At 42.0% G+C, this 18,734-nt stretch overlaps 1 protein-coding gene across 3 annotated transcripts in view; it reads right to left on the bottom strand.

Moving 5' to 3' along the window:
• Window positions 1-18,122, bottom strand: part of KIF3B (kinesin family member 3B) — a 34,466-nt gene extending 16,344 nt beyond the window's left edge. The window contains exons 1-2 of one of the 3 annotated variants that reach the window (XM_032462097.1): window positions 17,983-18,093; window positions 16,644-16,767 (exon numbers count right to left, since the gene is read on the bottom strand). The gene's annotated coding sequence lies outside the window, so the exon portion shown is untranslated. Of the gene's footprint in view, window positions 1-2,779; window positions 2,832-16,643; window positions 16,768-17,982 lie in introns of those variants that run through there. The other 2 variants (XM_032462096.1, XM_006179242.3) reach the window with 2 other exon arrangements.
• Window positions 18,123-18,734: the final 612 nt, after the last annotated feature.

The following is an 18,734-nucleotide window of genomic DNA, read 5'->3' as shown; positions in this document are numbered from 1 at the left end:
GGCTGCTGAACAGCAGCTGACACACCCAAGTCACCTCCATGTTGCTAACCTTCTGACGGCTGCACTTAATAACTCTACTGCATTGTATATTTCCCCACAGGATCTTAACCAGCTTCTGCGGGAAAAATAAAAACTCTAGTCCACCAGCACGGTTTACTGGCTTGTCTTCCCTTTAACTGGTATTTTGTCTCATACTATGTGTTGAGGCAGCTGGAAAATCTATAAAAGCCTGGGCAATCTTCCGTGACGCTGAACTACTACAACCCCTGCAAAGAACAACTTGGAACTCTGCAGCTAAAGTTAAAATGCACATCCCTTTTGATCTAGCAGTCATATTTCTAGGAATTTGTCCTACAGACATAAGGATATTTGTGTTGTGGCATCATTTCTGGTAGCAATAGGTTGTGGACAACCCCAACTCCCATCAAGAGGGAGCTGACTGAATAAATTTAATATATTTTATACAGTGGAATCCTACGCAGTTCCTAAAAAGAATGTGTTAATCTAAATGTAATCCTATATCAAAATATGTTCTTAAGTGAAAAATGTAGATGAGGAACAGTGTGTGTGTAGTATAGTCACATAGTCTGTAAGAAGGGGGAGATATATTCGTATTTGATCTGCGTGCAGTATTATTAGAAGTATGCACGTAAAAGTGGTAACAGTGACAGCCTCAGCAGGGGAACTATAGGCCCCAGGGACACTCAGAGGTCTAGAGAGAGAAAAAACACTTCTCACTGTACACTTGTTTGTACTCTTTGAATTTCCTATCTTGTACTGATAATACTTTCCCATTCTAAAATCACCAACTATGGCTTGTGCAAGATGCACTCAGATAAAAGAGGATGTGGGTCAATACATTACATAGAAAGCACTCATCCAATCAATAAATTTAAAACAATTTGAATGCAAATAAGAAAATAGATGTTAAGAAAATAGTTTTAAATCAAAGCTACTCAGCTCTGTCCTTTTTTTTTTTGGAGGGGGAGGTAATTAGGTTTATTTATTTCTTTAATGGAGGTAGTGGGGATTGAACCCAGCACCTCGTGCATGTTAAGCATGCAACTCTACCACTGAGCTATACCCTATCCACCCTAGATGTTAAGAAATTTTTAAGTAAAAACAAAAAAGAAAGCTTCATTTGGTGCAGGGAAAATCGGGGAGCAGAAGAAAGGATGATTAAATGCGTCCTTTGGGAAGGGATAGGGAGCAAGCAGATCAGAGTAAAGAGGGACATATGAGGACCTTAAACTCCCAAAAACCTCAGTGGCAAGGCTTTTTTTAAAAATAGGTAATTCACATGGTTCTTGATTCAGAAGGCTCTTTGGTGACAGGTCCTTCTCCTTTACCTGTTCTCTGGTCAGCCAGTTCCCTGCTTACAAGGCCAGTGTTATTAGATTTTTAATCTTCCTGAGCTAGTTTATACAGAACAAGCAAATATGCATTAATACATATTTACCCTCTCCCATTTTACACAAGCATAGTATGTGAGACACAATAATACGCAGGGTCTTGCATCTTGCTTTTTCTCACTAAACAATCTATCTTATAGTTAGGTTTCCTCAGTAAATGCGGAGCTGCTTTATTCTTTATACAGCAGCAAAATATCCCTCTATGGAAGCATAATTTATTTAACCACTATCCTAGCACTTAAGCTGTTTCTGACATTTTACTGTGAAAAACCTAGGACCACATCCTTTCATGTGTGGGAAAATCTATCTGCAAGGCTAAATTTCTAGAAGTGTAATTGCTGAATCACAGGATATATGCATTTGTAATTTTAATAGATACTTACAACAATGATAACAGTATTCTTTTTGGTTCTGAGAATGACCCTGCCAACAAAAGGTGGGAAAATGTGATACAGTAATGGGTCACTCTAGGTATATATGCTCCAGGTTAATAAATGCAGAGTCAATAAATACAGAGCCCCCACTGATCTTTCATTAAAAATTGTTCTGCTGCTAAGCACACAGAAACATGAAAAGCTACTTTTCATATTTCTTCTAGTTGTTACATGTAATAAAATAATGTCTAAGATGAAAAACCAGAAGACCTCTGACCCTCTCTGAATCCATTTTCTGTAAAATAGGGATCATTCTTCATTTTGGATGATTGTGAGACTAAGAGGCACTTGAAAAGGTGGAAGTACTTTGTAAACTGAATATATAATACAATATTAATATAAAGCCAGATTCAAATTAATCAATACAGTTTCATCCAAACCTTTGTCAAAGGGTCATTTCAGAGTGTACTGCTGAGCCCTAGTTTTATGCATTAAACATAACTAGACTAACATTTTATCTTGTTCAATTTGTAGTCACAATCTTAAAAAAAAAAAACAAATCAGATCAAACTGAGCTCCAAATACCTAATCAATGTTCAATTAGCAGTAAATCTCAAGCTGTTTTAAAAAAAATATATGTAAAAGGTAGACTTTCATTCATCACCTTCTAGGTGCTATTAGAACTTTGCCAAATGAGAAAAAAGAACCAGATGCCAGAATGCCCAGTCTGTTTACTGCGTCTCTCTTTCTTTTCCAGGGAAGGGCCCCCAAGCTACAGCTGCGGCCAATCCCCTGCCTGTCTCTCCCTCCATTTCAACAGAGGCCTGCAAAAGCCATCTAGGTGCCAAGTCCAAATCCCAGCCCCCTGAGTCTCCTTTGGGAGTCCTCTGCTGCAGGGCATGGACAAGATCCTGGACCTGAAGGAGTAAGAAACATAAGAGGGTGGGTGGGGAACAGGTTGGTGGAGAGGACCGATTCTTCTGCGTTACATACCCGGGAAGAGGCAGGACTGTCCAGCCTCTATCAAAACAATGTGGCCTCAAGCCTGTTTAAAAAAATAAATAAATAAATAAACAGCCTGCAGTAGGCTTTCTTGCAGATCTTGGTGTTCAGCTGCTTCTGTTATAGCCCCGTATATTTTTGAGTTCCCTAAAATAACAAAAAGGAATGATAATGACCTACAATAATCTTAAAAATCTTTTTAAAAGAAGGAATTCCTGGAGGGTGGGGGTATAACTCAGTGGTAGAGTGTGTGTTTAGCATGCACAAGGTCCTGGGTTCAATCCCCAGAACCTCTATAAAAATAAAATAATCCAAAAAAAAGAAATATATATATGTACACAAAAAGAAGTAATTTCCAAAGCCTGTGTCCCCTTAATTAAATCTCCTTGACTCGGAACACAGAATACCATCTCTTTTCTGAACTTACCAAGCTCGACTGAACTAGTCATGTATTATTGACATATTATTTCAGGAAGATGAACTAATTTAATTTCCTGCCACCAGGGCTTAAAATCTTGCTGTGGGTCCTCCTCAAAGGAGTGGGTTTTCTTGGAAGGATGCCCTGATACTCTTTCTTTACTTTATTACCTTCCTCCTCCTTCTTCTGGTCGGTCTAATTACAGTGATAAATCTTTAAAGGAACTCACAGCACTGCCAGGAAAGAAGGAACCACAGGTCAGCAGCTCATCACCTTCATCCTGAATACCTTTTCTGCCGGAACCTGTCATTCCGATGTTAACAACCACTGCTGGAATGGCTACTACCTGTGAAAAACTGAGTTTTTTCCCAGCTTCATCTCTCCTGTCCACTGAGGAAATCAGCAGCATGTTTCTCATGGCAGCCACACTCTTCTAGAATCTTTCATGCTTGGATTCACTCCTCTCTCACCTTTGCTAGCTAACATGGAGTCCACCTCAAATTCTAGAACTAGGTATGGATTGGATTCTTAGTAAGTATTGCTTTGCATAGAGATTCTAGGGCAGAGGTCACAAACTGGTCATATTCCACCTGAAGCATTTTATTTGGCCCAACTATTGTTTAAAAAAACAAAACAAAAAAACAAAACAAAACCCTCAGCAATTCCACCTCTGTATATGCACATGTCCCAGTGAAAAACCTCTGCACATGCACACAAGGAAACACGGGCAAGGACGCCGCCTGCAGAATGGTTAAAATGGTAGAAAACTGGAAATAGCCTGCCATTCATTTATAGAGGAACTGAAAAATAAAATATGGTATGTTCATATTATAGACAATATACTATTCAGTAGTTGAAAAGAATGAATTAGAGCAGGGGTCAGCAAATGACAGCTCACATTAGCTATCAAATAGCAGAGCTGAGTAGCTGCAGCAGAGACAGTAAGGCCCAAAAAACCTAAAATATTTACTACCTGATCTTTCACAGAAAAAGTGTGCAAACCCTCAATTAGAGTCATATATATTTACATGGATAAGTAAGCAGGTTGAATGAAAAAGCAACCTGCAGAGTGATGATTATGATTAAAAACTTAGAAAACAATATGGTGCTTGTGGATTTGCATTTATGTATACATAAGAATATAAAAATGGGATGGAAGGATATACAGCAATTTATGAAAGTGGCTGCCCAAATTGGGAAGGGTGAAACGTAGAAAATGGGACTAGAAATAGGGAGAATTTTTCAATTTTATCTGTAATATTGTATCATTTCTCTTAAGAAACAAAAACGATGAATGAAGTTTGAAGCAAATAAGAGAACTGTTAACGACTGCCAATTCTGGCTGTTTCCTACATTATTCTCTGAACGTTTAAAATTTCTCAAAAAGAAAAGAAAAAAGAAAAGAAAACCCCAAGCAAGTTCATGTTAAAAACAACAACAACAACAACAAAACAGATTTTCTGCTTCTCTGGGAGAATGGGACTATCTGACAACCCCTGGCCCAGGCCCCAGGTGGCAGCAATGGGAACTGAATTAACAGCTGCCTCTCTGATGGGCCTGCCGCCCCAGTCTTCCTCCGACCCCCACTCCCTACTGCTCACTCCCAGCATTCTTTGCTCATTTATACTTTCTGCCTGGCTCCTGTAAGCATCTCTGTCTATGACGAAATTCGTGTATACATGATCTGATTAAGAAAGGCCTGCCATGCTAGTCCACCTTTTTAAATGACATTTACCAAGGCTCTGTAATGACACAGAAAATGCTTACCATAAATGAAAAAGCAGTTTACAAAACTGAATGCATGCAATCACAACTCTATAAAAGTAAGACACACATCAACATGTCAGTAGTGGTCTACTTTGGGTGGTGGGGCTACATACAGGTAATTTTTCCAGCTCCTTCAACATTTCTGTATTTTCCAAATTTTCTTTAATAAGATCTGGTATCTTCAAATGGGAAAAAATAAAGGTCTGGCAATTCACAAGAAACAGTCCTGCAAGGAGGAGCAGTCTGCGGGCACACAGAGTGCATACTAATGTATCTTTAATCAATGCAATGTTCTCTAAGATCAGACCAAGCAACCACCTGCCAACTGCCTGGCCTGGAGTTCAAGGAATCTGAGTGTCTGAAAGGCACCCCAAGCCATCGATCACGTGGGCCATCAGAAGAGCACTACAACACTCAGGCCAGAAGATAAAAACAACTCCCTATTAATCGGCCCAAACCAACTCCCTGTGCAGGTTTCTCTCGGGGGAAGCGGCTGTTTCTACTCTGTATCCACCTCATCACCATCAACACTGCTCTCTTTCACAACTGTTGCTACTTGTTTTGAAGTATCAGGACTGCTAGTTTGCAATCTCTGAACCATACTGAAAGAGCAAGTCCAACAATTCTGGGTCTCTGGTTCCCATGATGGCCAGTTATCAAAATGGGAATTGCAAAATTTTCATAACAAGATTATACATCGCCACTTGAAAAACATCAGTGTCTGCAGAACTTTTAAAAGGACATGGAATTTGTGTTGACAAGGGAATAGTTCTACATTTGCTCATACATATATAAAATACATCTGGAGGGAGACACGAGGGCCAGATAAGCACACTGGATGCCTGTAGGGAAAAGAGCTGGGTGGCTAAGGGCCAAGACTATAAGGGAGGCTTTTCATTGTACATCCTTTTATACCTCTTGAGTTTTGAATCATGTAAATATATTACCTAGTCAGAAAAATAAAACTAAGGGAGGAAAGAGATGGAAAAATACTGTGAAATTAACTAAACAATATCCAGACATTAAAACTCATTTTCCTCTTTTCATCCATGCATCTTTACTGACCATCAAGAGTACAATGTAATAAAGTGTTTCAACTGATGAACAAAGGGCCCTGAGAGTAAAACTGCTTTCTCAACTTCATGGTGAAGCTTCAAAAAAGGGTTTCGATGACGTCTTTAGCAATAGAATCTTTACCTTTCTCATGTAAGTACAGCATGTCACGTAGCCTCAGCCATAAAAGGCATTTAGAGCAAAAATGGCAAAATAACAGGCTCATAAAATACATTCTGTTATTACAGGCACTGTTGATAAACATAAGATCATCCTTTTTTTGTAAGCCAAACAGTTGTGTGAGCTGTCTATAAACACTTTCAAACTGTCCCTTGCAGTACATAAAAGAGCCAAACCATCTCAACCTAGCACAAATTATTTGAGGGCAGTGGAGCAATCAGTATCAAAACACTGAAGTGCAACACTCCAAATGTAATATTCCCTTGAAACAGCAACTTCATTTGTTGGAGTTATTTTAAGGTCATTCATCACTGAATAACTGAATACACGTGCAAGACGTATGTGTATGTTTATGTTTATCTCGCACCATCTCTAACCACTTAAATACTCACCGATAAGGGATTGGTTAGATCATGACACATCTCTACAGTGGGAAATTATGCAGTCATTAAGAGTGACAATAAACCTCTAGGTATTTACATATGGGAAGATGTTCATGACATTTTACAGTTAAAAAAAAAAGCAGGCTATCAAACAGAAGAGTTACTGTGATGCAATTTATGTATATAAGTGTACATGCAAATATGCAGAGAAAGATGTGAGGGAGACACTGTAAAGTCATGGTTAAAAGCAAAAATTTTAGTATTCAGGGTCAGGATTTGAATTTCTGCTCTGCCACTAAGCTACAAAATCTTGAGAAGGTTACATTAAGTCACAGTTTCTTCTATAAAATGGGATTAATAACAAAACTCACCATAAAGAACTTTCTAAGGATTAAGTAAGCTAATAAATGTTAAATGCTTAGCCTAGTGCAAGATGCGTAATAAACACTCAAGAAAGGCAAGCAATACTGATCTCTAGGGGTGAGCTTGCGGGTGATTGTTTCTGCTTTCTTTGGCCTTCTTGATAGGTGCATGTATTTTGTTTCTTATAATCAAGCAGGAGAATGGCAATAAAGCTATTCTTTCTTTGGGAAAAAAGTTCTAGCACCTTGGTTTCAGCTTAGGTGTCTTAGGAAGACAGGCTACTTATCTGGAAAGAAACCCAGAAAGGTCACAGACAGGAAACATGAACAATAAAAAAAGCCTGCCCTGAACTGCAATTGGCGCCATGCACTCCTTGTCATTTGATGACCCCAACAGGCAAACAAAGAAAGCATTTATCTAGCAGGAAAAAGAGGCAAAGAAATTCTATTTTGTGAAACATTCAAGAAATACACTCATAAAAAATATATTCAAGTCTAGGGGACAATAGTTCAGAATCAATGTGGATCTGGGGTTCTGTTGCATTCAATAGTCACAACTCACAATATATTAAGAGCTTAATATGTATTCCCCTTCTAATCCTCAAAACCACCTTACGGGGAATAGGTATTAGCCCTATTTTAAAAATAAGGATGGGAGGTTCAGAGACACTAATTGGCTCAAGGTCACACAGCAATTAAATGGAACAGTCAGGATTCAAAACCAGGCTTGTTTTACTTAAAAATCCTAATTTAAATTTATTTAAAAACACACACACATGCATACATACATATGTGTATCAATATAGGCATAGATTACAACAATTCAATTTGCACATGTGAGTGAACAGTGCACAAGTAAATCTCCCCCTTATCCCTGGGGAGATAGTCAAAGCATATGCAAGCATTAATGTATCTATATTGTTTCCCCACTTTTTTTTTTTAAACTCAAATGTAAGTATAGTACCACCATTCTCCCATCTTACTTTATAGATCTTGGAGACAACCTGCCTCCCGCCCCTTTTAAGTAGCTGCCTAGGTGCCATGGTAGAGTTGTCTTATAGTGTATTTGATTAGTCCCCTGCTGAGGGTTTCTCTGATAGCAAACAATGCTGCAGTGAACATCCTGAACATATACGTTTAGCTACACATGGGGGTTATAAGTAGGAGTTACTCCTAGAGGTGTAAACACTACGTGTGTTCCTTTTTGACAGAGGGCACCATTGTACCCACTCCCCAGGCGCTACCATTTATCCTCCCACCAACACTGTACCCACTGCCCACACAACCCCGGCACGCAGGGCTCGTGCTCAGAACCACCACTAAGCTATGAAGCTGGAAGAGCCCTCCTGCCAGGAACTTCTCGTTCCATGTACTGATCCAGGAAAGAAATGAAACTGTTCCTCTGCTAAAAATGTACACTCTAATGTAAGAGACTTAATCAACCAAGTCAACATTTGGCCCTTGATTGGGGCCCTTCTGTGGATCCTGATTCACATAAATCAACTGTTAAAAGTGTATGAGACAATCAAGGAAATTTGAACATTGGACATTGGATGATGTTAAGGAATTATTATTTTTTTTAGTGTGAAAATGGTTATTTTTTTTAAGAAGGTTCTTACTCTTAGAGATACACACAAAAGTCTTTTCAGATAAAGTTATATGCTATCTGGGACCAAAATAATCAGGAGTGAGGTGGGGTGGGGTGTGGTGGATCGGAGGTTATAGGTGAAACAGACTGCCCTGTGCTGATAACTGCTGGAGCTGGGTAATGGGTTCACAGTTCAGGATATGATTCTTTTTCATGCATGCTTGAGAGTTTCCAAAATGGAAAAAAAAATTTTTTTGCTCTCTGACTAATGGCTTTTCTTATTTGTTTTTAACTTTTAAGAAAAATTTAATTGTGGTTAAAAAAAATCCCCACATAATATAAAATGTACCCTCTAACCCATCTTTAAGTGCACAGCTCAGTAATGTTAATTACATTCACACTGTTGTGTAACATACCTCTAGGACTTTTTCATCTTGCCAAACTGAAACTCAATCTATCAGACAGCAACTCCCCATTTCCATGTCACCCTAGCCCCTGGAAACCACCATTCTACCTCAAGGTTCATCCATGTTGTAGCATGTGACCAAATCTCCTTCTTTTATAAGGTTAAACAACACCCCATGGTACGTACGTACCACATTTTCTTCATATACTGATCTGTCAATGGACCTCTGGCCTACTTCCACCTCTCGGCTATTGTGAATAATGCTGTGGTGATCGTGGGTGTGCTCAATGGCTTCTCTTTGTAATCAGGCTGCTATGCAGCTGGGTAGAGAGCCACAGCAAGTCTGTATTTAAAAGAGCGAGGTGGAAACGCAGTGCCACCATTCTCAGCTCTGGGACTCCATGCAAGTTCCTTCGCCCCGCTAAGCCTATATCCTCCTCTGACTTCCACAAATACCCAGCTACTTGGGGCTGTGGGTATTAGAGAAGGGCAGGTTACAGTGCCGGCCCCAGGAGCTGCTTCTGCCCTGACACAATTTACAGGAGAAAAAACCTGAGACTTGGAGAGAGAAGCGACATGGCTCACTGAGTTAATCAGTGGCAAAGTAAGCAGAAACCAGGTCTACCTGGCTCCAAAGTTCATGGTCTTTTTTCCCACACCAACAAGTCTGAAATGTCAGTCATCTGATCGTCTCTTCACAGTTTTTGCCCTCTCTATACACCACCTCTACTGTTACTTAGTTAAGAGTTTGCTTTAAATCTACTTTAACACAAAGTTATCTTTAAAAGAAACTTTTATATCACTATGAATGGAAAACCAGTATCACTTGTTGTAAACAGCAAGTAACTGAGAAAATAAATAAAAGGATACATAACAATATTACTAAATTGGAACTAGATACTGTAGCTTACCTAAGGCCTGAGGCCCCATCTCTCTTGCTTAGAGAGCAAGCTTAGCAAGTGTTAGGAAAGACTAGAACCACTCTCCTTGACATGGAAGAACCAAAAAGGTTTCAAAGGGAGTAACTCTCACCATGTTATTCAACATATCTTAGAATCTGTGTTTGAGTGTCCCCTACAATCTTCTCCTGTTCCACCTGGTTTAGCCCGAGAATCTAACCCCATCTAGATCCCCCAAATCAGAGTCCCATTTTATCAAGATCCCTGGTGATGCAGGTGTACATTAATGTTGAAGAAGCTACCTACATATGCTACCTTTATGGTAAACAGTTCCCAAAGCTGATCAAGCAGAATTTCCTATCAACCACAGCATTTGTTGTAGTAATATGATGGGTTAAATACATTTTTAAAATCCTTCTCCAAAAGCCCACCAGAACTGTCATGGTCCAGTGTCCAATTCCAGAATGATATGCTCACTCCCACAGCTCATACAGCGCACGAAACTGGTAATGTACGCACAGTACTTCTGGTTAACGTCACCAGCCAAGAGTCTGTTCAGAGAATGAAGGGTTTCAATGCTTAAGGCTCATGTTCTGGGTCCTACTCACAGGGAATTCTGTATCAAAAAGAAAAACAGATGAAGGAGAAGCAGAAAAGGAGGCTGACAAATACTATTAAAAGATACTTAATGGTTTGTGAATTATATCTCAATAAAGCTTTTTTAAAGATACTTTTAGAAGATCCTAATCAAATTTTAAGAAGGAAAACGTACGCTTCTCCTTTAGAAGTTTTTAAAGTCCTAACCTTCTCCAAACTATTGGTTTAGAATTGTTCTCTTACGAGGCTGAAAGGAAAGCAAAGATGTTCTCTACAGCACTATATGTGACTATAAAAAGCCAGAAACAACTTCAGTGCCCAATGCTGGGGAAAGTTTACTAGTTCATAATTACTAAACCTGGAAACATGGAAAAATGATTATGAGATGTTAAGTGAACATTTCCAAATGCAAAATGGGAGATACATTTTTAGACAGATGCACTCAAAGTATATCTCCAAGTGGACAAGAAAGCTGAAACTGACTTAGAATACCATTTTGACAGGTAATCCCTCCCCATCAAAGTGTAAGAATGTCTGCCTTTTAACTCTATTTAGACACCACCTTGTTAAAAACAAGGAGGCTGCCTTTATCATTTAAAATTTTTAACAATGAAAAGATTTAGTTTAAAGAAATCATCAGAAATGTAGACAAAAGTTTACACAAAGATAATCTTCAAGACGTTCTGGGTAGCACCATTTATAGCATTTAAATATTGAAGCCAGCCTAAACGACAGTGATAGGGAAGATGGGTAAGAAATGCACATCCATGAGATAAAATATATTTAGGAATATACCTGTGGACAATAAGATGTTAACAGAGTTATTTCTGGGTAGTAAATCTTATTTAATCTTTTTTAGGATTTTCCTCATTTTTCCTCAATGGAAAATTTATTATTTTTATAATCAGGAAAAAAATTCTATTAAAAAATGCTGGCAATTGAAGAAATAAGGAAGGAAAAACACTATATATTTCTTAGACTAGAATCTGACTTGCTATTGTAGATCTTGCAAAACCGGTAACTATTTCCACCAAGAACTATCTTCTGTGGTTATCTTAAGTAACTTCAGTTGACATTTATCTTACCTGGATGGAATCTTTTATGGTTTACTAGCTAGATTTTTTTTGCTTAGGTTATTGAAATGTGTTATGAAGTAATGATGACTGCACTCCATTAAGCTGCTGGAGGTGGGGCTGTGAGACTTAGTTTCTGTTTATTTCACACACAAAAGCTCCAAAGCAAGCTTTCCTAAAACCACTGCTGTAAGTGATGTTACAGACCCCACAATGGGTAACAGTAAGTCAAGTTTCAACTCCCAGGAATCTATTACAATCTCTATTTCACTTGGACCCACTTCCATTTACACACTATGTTCAAATATAACAAAATGCAAGTGCTGCAAACATCTTGCCAAAAACTGTAAAAATAAAACCACACCCACCGCAATTATCACTGGTCCTCTCTAATGCAAACTATGATTTAAATAAGTCAGCATACTAAAGATAGACCTGCCTGTGTGTGAGGAGCTCGGCATCTGCGATCAGTGTGACAAAGTGAGGAGGCATGTTGTGTCACCAGGATCAACTAAGCCTTAAACAAGAACATCCCAAGCTGCAGTGCAGATGTGTGATGCTGATAAAATAAGCTGATTGTAATGATCTCCGACTGCCAAGAAATATGCTCTAAAAGCCCCACCCCAGAAGGTCTGGGAGAAAGCCCAGTATGAAGTCACCAAGGCAGAGAAAAATTTACCCAACTCAAAGCTCAGTCTTTCAGGCAGGGCTGGAAGAGCCTTGGAAGACTATCCCATGTCCTTATTTTGCCTATATAGACACTGAGGGCCAGAGAGGCTGAGTTACTTGCGGCAGGTCACACAGGAAGTGGCAGAATTGTTCTTGGAATTCATGCCTCCACCCAGATCCCACTGCCTTTTCACATCAGAATTTCCTGGGACAGCATAGGCCTTGACCGAGAAATCTTTCTCAGACTCTTTGGAGATAAGGAGATACTGTAAGGAAAATAATGAGCCCACCCGGCAGGCAGGGGAGGCTGAGGCACTACAAAACTGAAACTTTTGCAATGAGTCAGCAGGTGGCTCAGGGCTTTAGCCACCCTCTCCTCACCGGAGGAGACACTATCACCAGCATGAAGAAACAGCTCAGGGCTGAATGACTCAGAATACAAGCTTGGAGCTCCTACCTGCTTCAGATGTGTTAGCCCTAACTTACAGCAAAGAAGGGTGAGAGGCAGCCTATCTCACAAACTTGGTATCTGTGCACTGCCTCTCAGCCAAGTAACTGACACCCGGAGTTATGATGAAATACCTCAAGGGTTTTCCCCTGACTCCTTCAAACATTCCATGAAGTCACTTTTTTCATCAGCATTTAAAGTTAGTTACCCAGGTACAGAAAAGAAGGAAAGGCCTTTGTCAAGACATCAGGGATGTACTGCCTGCCTGAAAAACACGTGACCAAGAGAGTGGTAGGAAGAGCAATGGACTTGGAGTCCCCAGACCTGGGGAAGTTATTTGACTTGTCTGTGCCTCAACTTTGCTCTTCGAGGAAGTAGGATTCATAACAGTACTCATGTGACAGGGAGGGGTGCTGTGAGGATTAAATGAGACAACATGTGTAAAGCGCTGAGAACAGTGTTTGGTTCAATAAACGTTAGCAGGTCCCATTACAGACAGACTTTGGAGATACTGCAGCTTTAGTTCGAGACCACCACAATAAAGCACAACTTGCAATAAAGCAAGTCACATGAATTTTTTGGATGCCCAGGGCATATAAAGTAATGTTTCCACTTTACTGTACTCTATTAAGTGTGCAAGATTATGCTGTCTAAAGAAACAATATCTATACCTTAATTAAAAAATACTTCATTGCTAAAAAAAAGTTAACCATCATCTAACAACACAGAGTTGCCACAAACCTTCAAATTGTCAAAAATGCAGTATCTGTGAAGCGCGATAAAACGAGGTAAGCCTGTACTTTAATTATCATTATCTTTGACAAGTCCTGGTTTTGCTGCTTGTTACCAAATGAGTACATCTCAAGCTTTAATGTACACAGGAAACACCCAGGAGTCTTGATAAAATGCAAACTGGTTTATTATATCTAGATTTAGATTCTGCATTTCTAACAAGCTCACAGGGCACATGGGTGCCTCTGTCATACAAAACACACTTTGAGCAACAAGGATCTACCTAGCCCAACACTTACCAGGTGCTTAATACTATTCACAAAAATGAATGACCTATCTGTAGCTCAATGCATCACCTGTAAACCAGGGGTAATACATACTCCGCATGATCTTACCTGACTGAACATCAGTCAGTGAGGATGCACAGGAAAGAACATTCTCACCTGCAAACAAAGCTAGGCAAGTAGAGGTGGTAGGATTATTAGCCTTACTATTCACAATGTTGAATTTTCAGCATTGCGAAGTCTAAATTTACAGGTGCAATTATTAGCATATATGAGATGAAGGCTTGACTTCCCTCACTCTGAAGAGATCCTCCATTCAAGGATTCTCTAGGAATTTGAGCAGAACACAACAGCATCTCAAGGGATTCCCAAATCAACAACTCTGAAACTTTAGAAATGTCATTTGATGGCCAAGTAAGAAACACTTTGGCAGGGACAAGGTGGCCATCTGAGGCACTAAGCTTCACAAGTGACTCCATTCTCTCTCCCAGAGCTGGCCAGCCTCCTTCCAGCCTTCAGCAGCCAAGATCTCAAGTCAGGAGAACAACACCAACAGCAAGAGGCAGATGGGCACTGCTCCAGCAAAGCCCACACCTGCCAGTCTACAAGCTGGCAAAGAGTCAGACTTCAAGAAAAGCCAGGCTTATGGGTGTCCAAGGTGGAGGCTTAAAGGAGATGCACCTGGCTGACCTCCTGCAGCACAAGCTGGGATCTCCTCCCCAGGGACCATAAGGTATGACGTTTACACCTTGTGCCTCTCCTCAAAGGGTTCAGAGGGAACCGCAGCTAGTTCTTCCTCACAGGGCACCTTACCAAACGTTCTCTCATCATTTTAGAGGCAGATGGCACCACCACCATCGACCTAATTGCTGAGGCCAAAAACCCAGGAGTCCTCTCTGATTCTGGCTCTTCCTCTCAACCCCGATCCTGCCGGCTCCACCTCCACCATAACCCCTAATCCATCCTCTTGTGCTGCCTCCACTGTCACCAGCCTGGAGAGCCACCCTCACCCGTCACCTAGCCTTCTAACTCCTCTCCTGGCTGCCATTCTCACACGCCTCAAAATGCACTGGCCACATAGGGGCCAAAGTGATTTTAAAAAAAAAAACAAAAAATAGATCATGTCACCCCTGCCCCCCCATCTTAAAGCCTTCAATGCCTTCCCATTGCTTTTAGAATAAAATCCCAACTACTTATCCCAGGTCCTGTATGACCCAAGGCCTCCCCTGCAGCCCCCACTGGCCCACCTCCCCATTCTCCCCGCCCCAGCCCCAGCCCACCTGCCTCCCTGAGCCCTCTTCCAGTTCCCAGAACTGACCAAGCCCATTGTCGCCTCACAGCCGTTCCTCTTGCTGCTCCTTCTGCCACATTTTCAAGCGGTTGGCCCCTTGAAACCACTCCTGGCAGCAAACCTCAGCACAAATGTGACAGCCTCAGCGAGGCCTTCCCTGACCACCCAAATAAAGTAGCAGCACCCCCAATCCTCTGGAGAAGTTCCTCTCCATGACATCCCCGTCTGATTGTTTTCACAGCACTTATTTCCTTCTAAATGATCTGTCCATGTGCTTGTTTATTTTGCTGTTGCTGCCACGAGAACATAAGCTGTGTGAGAGCAAGGCCCTTATGTACCCCTCCACCATCTCATCCCTGGGCCAGAACTGGGCCTGACACATACTAAGTGGTCAGCAAATGCTGAATGAATGAAACTGAGGCAGTAGGGGCGAGAGCACTGAACTTGGAGTTGGAAGACATGGATGCCAACATGGGCCACTTACTAGCAGCATGGCACCTCTTACCTCGGGTCCCTGGCCTGTAAAATGGGACTCTCAATATGCACCTTTCCTTCCTAGCAGGGTTACTGACAGACCAAATGAGTCAAGGCACATTTAAGCATTTTTGTAAACCATTAGGCACCATAAAGAGAGCACTGTATTATTAACCAGCACAAGAGAAGCTCTTTCTCAAGGACTCATAAATCAGGGGATGAAAGGGCTTAGAGAGGAAGCCCAGGCTTCTAGCCTAGGCACCCAATAGAAGCCTAGGGACACCAAAGAAGACATGCGAATCCGAGGCTTTACTCTGAGGAGGGGCAAGCACAAGCTATAAATTCCTTTAAGGAAGTCAAATTCACTTCAAATGCTAGTAATATGCAAATTAAGCTCTGAGCTCCTTGAAGAATATGGAGCTGGGGCTGATCTCCACATGCTCCACTGTGCTTGGCATAAAGGGGGTCAGTAAACATTTACTGAACTGGGAGTTGGGCGACCAACCCAGCATCCTACCACAAGCTTTCATCTTTCTTTGCAACTCACTCCCCTAAGACTGACATCTGCATAACACCATGACAGTTACTGTTTCATGCATGCAGTGGCCCTGCGAGGTTGACAGACCTGGTATCACCAGCACATACTTTATTCATTCACCAACCATAAACAGAATGTAAGGTATAATACAGGTGCTATGTGAAACCCAAATAACACTAGCTCATGTTTACCAAACACGCCAGGCACTTTACATGTATTAGGCACAAATGAATCCTTACAAAACAGCCATACATGGTGGATACTATTATTGTCCCCCTTTTACAGATGACAAAACTGTAGCACAAACAGGTAAAGTAAACTGCTCAGTGGCACGCAGCTTGGAAGTGGCAGAGCCAAGATTTGAACCCAGGCAGACTGATTTCATGCCTGAGACCACTAGCATGCAATCGGAATTGCACAATAGCACCGAAAGGGCCTACTAGCCTACTCTCCGCAGTTTAAAGAGGAGGGGGCTGGGAGACAGAGAAGCCCTTTTGAACATTCCAGCTCTTTTTTGAGGTACACACTTTGGACAGTATCTATTTAAAGGAAGCTTTATGTAAGATCTTGTTTCTTTGCCAGTAGAAGAAAAGCCTCCAGCCATAATGAGAAGTAACAAAAGAATACCCTGTGGCTTTGGAACAGTTACCACTGAGAAATCAGAGACATCAGGGGAGAAAATACAGGATTTACCTGGAATCATGTCCAGCTCCATCACTTAATAGGCATAAGATTCTTAGGCAAGTCATTCACTTTTCTTAGCCTCAGTTGCCTCATCTTCGAAATGGTGATGACAGCACCACCTACCTGGCAAAGTCTATGTGAAGAATAAATGAGATAATATACCTGAAAAGTGCTTCTTAATCATACACAGTCGACCCTCGGTATTTGTGGGGGATTGGTTCCAGGAGCCCTATGGATACCAAAACCCATGGATTCTCAAGCCACTTAGATATAAAGGTGAAGTACATCTCTTCATTGAAAAAAATCCATGTATAAGTGGACCCAGGCAGTTCAAACCCGTGTTGTTCAAGGGCCAACCACACTTGTAAATAGCTGTTACTGTTTAAGCACTTCTCAGAAGACACAAAGATACTCTTTTTCTTCTGGAAGGGTCAAAAAGTAGAAAAGAAAACCATAACCTCAACCATCTACAAGGACTTGACCTCGGGGTTTCCCCTACTAGGGCCACTTGCAGAAGGCCGCACCACCTCCCTCCCTTGCTCTGAGCAGAAGGGAGGTGTAAAACTGATGATGGGGAGATGACAACAGAAGGAGGAACACCCATATGAGCTGGTGCGCTATACATCCAAAACCTACCTATCTCAAAGTCATCTCTTCCAGGAAGCCTTCCCCAAACCACCCCACATGCCTCATAATAGCTTGTTCAGAACTTATTATGTGCCAATCTACTTGACATATCCGACTTACTAGATTCCCACAATGATTTGTTAACCATTTTACAGATAAAGAAAAGAAGGCTCAGAGAGATTCACTTGCCCAAGGCCATACAGTTACTTAATGAAGATGCAGGGTCTCAAATCCAGACACTCAGACTTCAAGGTAGACTCTTGGCCCCCACGCTAGTGTGGAACTCTCCTCATTTAGGGCACTTTCAACACACACATCTCATCATCTTAACCACTCTGAGCAGCAAATGTTAGGACCCCAATGAGCAAACAGGTCTACTGAGGCCAATAGGGGAAGGGACTTGCCCAAGGTCACACAGCGAGCAAGGGGCAGCGCCAAGGTTCGGACCCCAGGCTTTCGCTTCCCCGACTACTTCCCGAGCTGGGCCCCTGACCCCGACCCTCACGGCTGGGTCTAGGGGGTCGGGCCGCACCTTCGCCCGGGACAGGAGGTGAGAAGCCGCCCGGACGGCCGGTAGATGCCGGGGAGGCAGGGCAAAGGATGCTATCGCTCCCAGAGCAGCAAAGCCAGTCGGCGGTGCCGCCGCCGGCCTTCGGGAAGATCCCAGGCGGCGGGAGGATTGGCCCTGCCCGGCGGTCGCCCTAGCTCTTCCTTGACTCACCTGCACCCCGAGCAGAAAGCGGGCGGCGGCGGCAGCGGCGGCGGGGGCGGCGGCAAACCGTGGGCTCAGCCATTCCCAGCTGCCCCGGATGGGGAGAGACAGCAGCCGCTCACTTCCTTAGCAACCCGGCTCGGCGACCCACTTCCTTAGCAACCAGTGTCAATTTCAATAACTTTATTGGGACACGAGCGACGGACATGGAGAGATTGGTGGGCGGGGCGGGGCCGGGCCCGGTACTGGAGCTTAGTAGGAACCCAACACCTTTCGGTCCTTTCATCCATTTAAGGGGTGGGAGACGAGCGCGACATGGTCTGACTCCACCTGCTAGTATCTTGTGCCTCAGTTTACCCACCTCTGAAATGGAACGCACTGTCTTAGTCACAACATTTGATCTTTCTTAAAGGCTTTCACATCCATTGTCTGACATGTCTCAAACTTCTACTGAGGTAGTTTCCATTTAGGGTCTACCTGGTCACTCAAGCCAAAAAGTTAGGAATCATTCTTGTCTCCTCTCCTTCACCACCCCCATCCAATCAGTCAACATGTCCCTTAGTGTACCTCTCACATATTTCTCCTGTCTATCAGCCTTTCTCCATCTTCAGTGCCACCACACCAGGCCAGGCGGAGTTCTCCTCATCTCTAGCCTGCCTGCCATACCTAGTCTCTGCTACTCTTTTGTCCAGCCCTGACCTGCCAATCTATTTTCTACAAGATGGCCAAAGTGATCATTTTAAATCATAAAACAGTTCATG

Source organism: Camelus ferus, chromosome 19, assembly GCF_009834535.1.
Source record: "Camelus ferus isolate YT-003-E chromosome 19, BCGSAC_Cfer_1.0, whole genome shotgun sequence".
Lineage (NCBI taxonomy): Eukaryota > Metazoa > Chordata > Mammalia > Artiodactyla > Camelidae > Camelus > Camelus ferus.
Note: the sequence above shows the minus strand (reverse complement) of the source record. Positions and strands in the feature narration are given on the sequence as shown.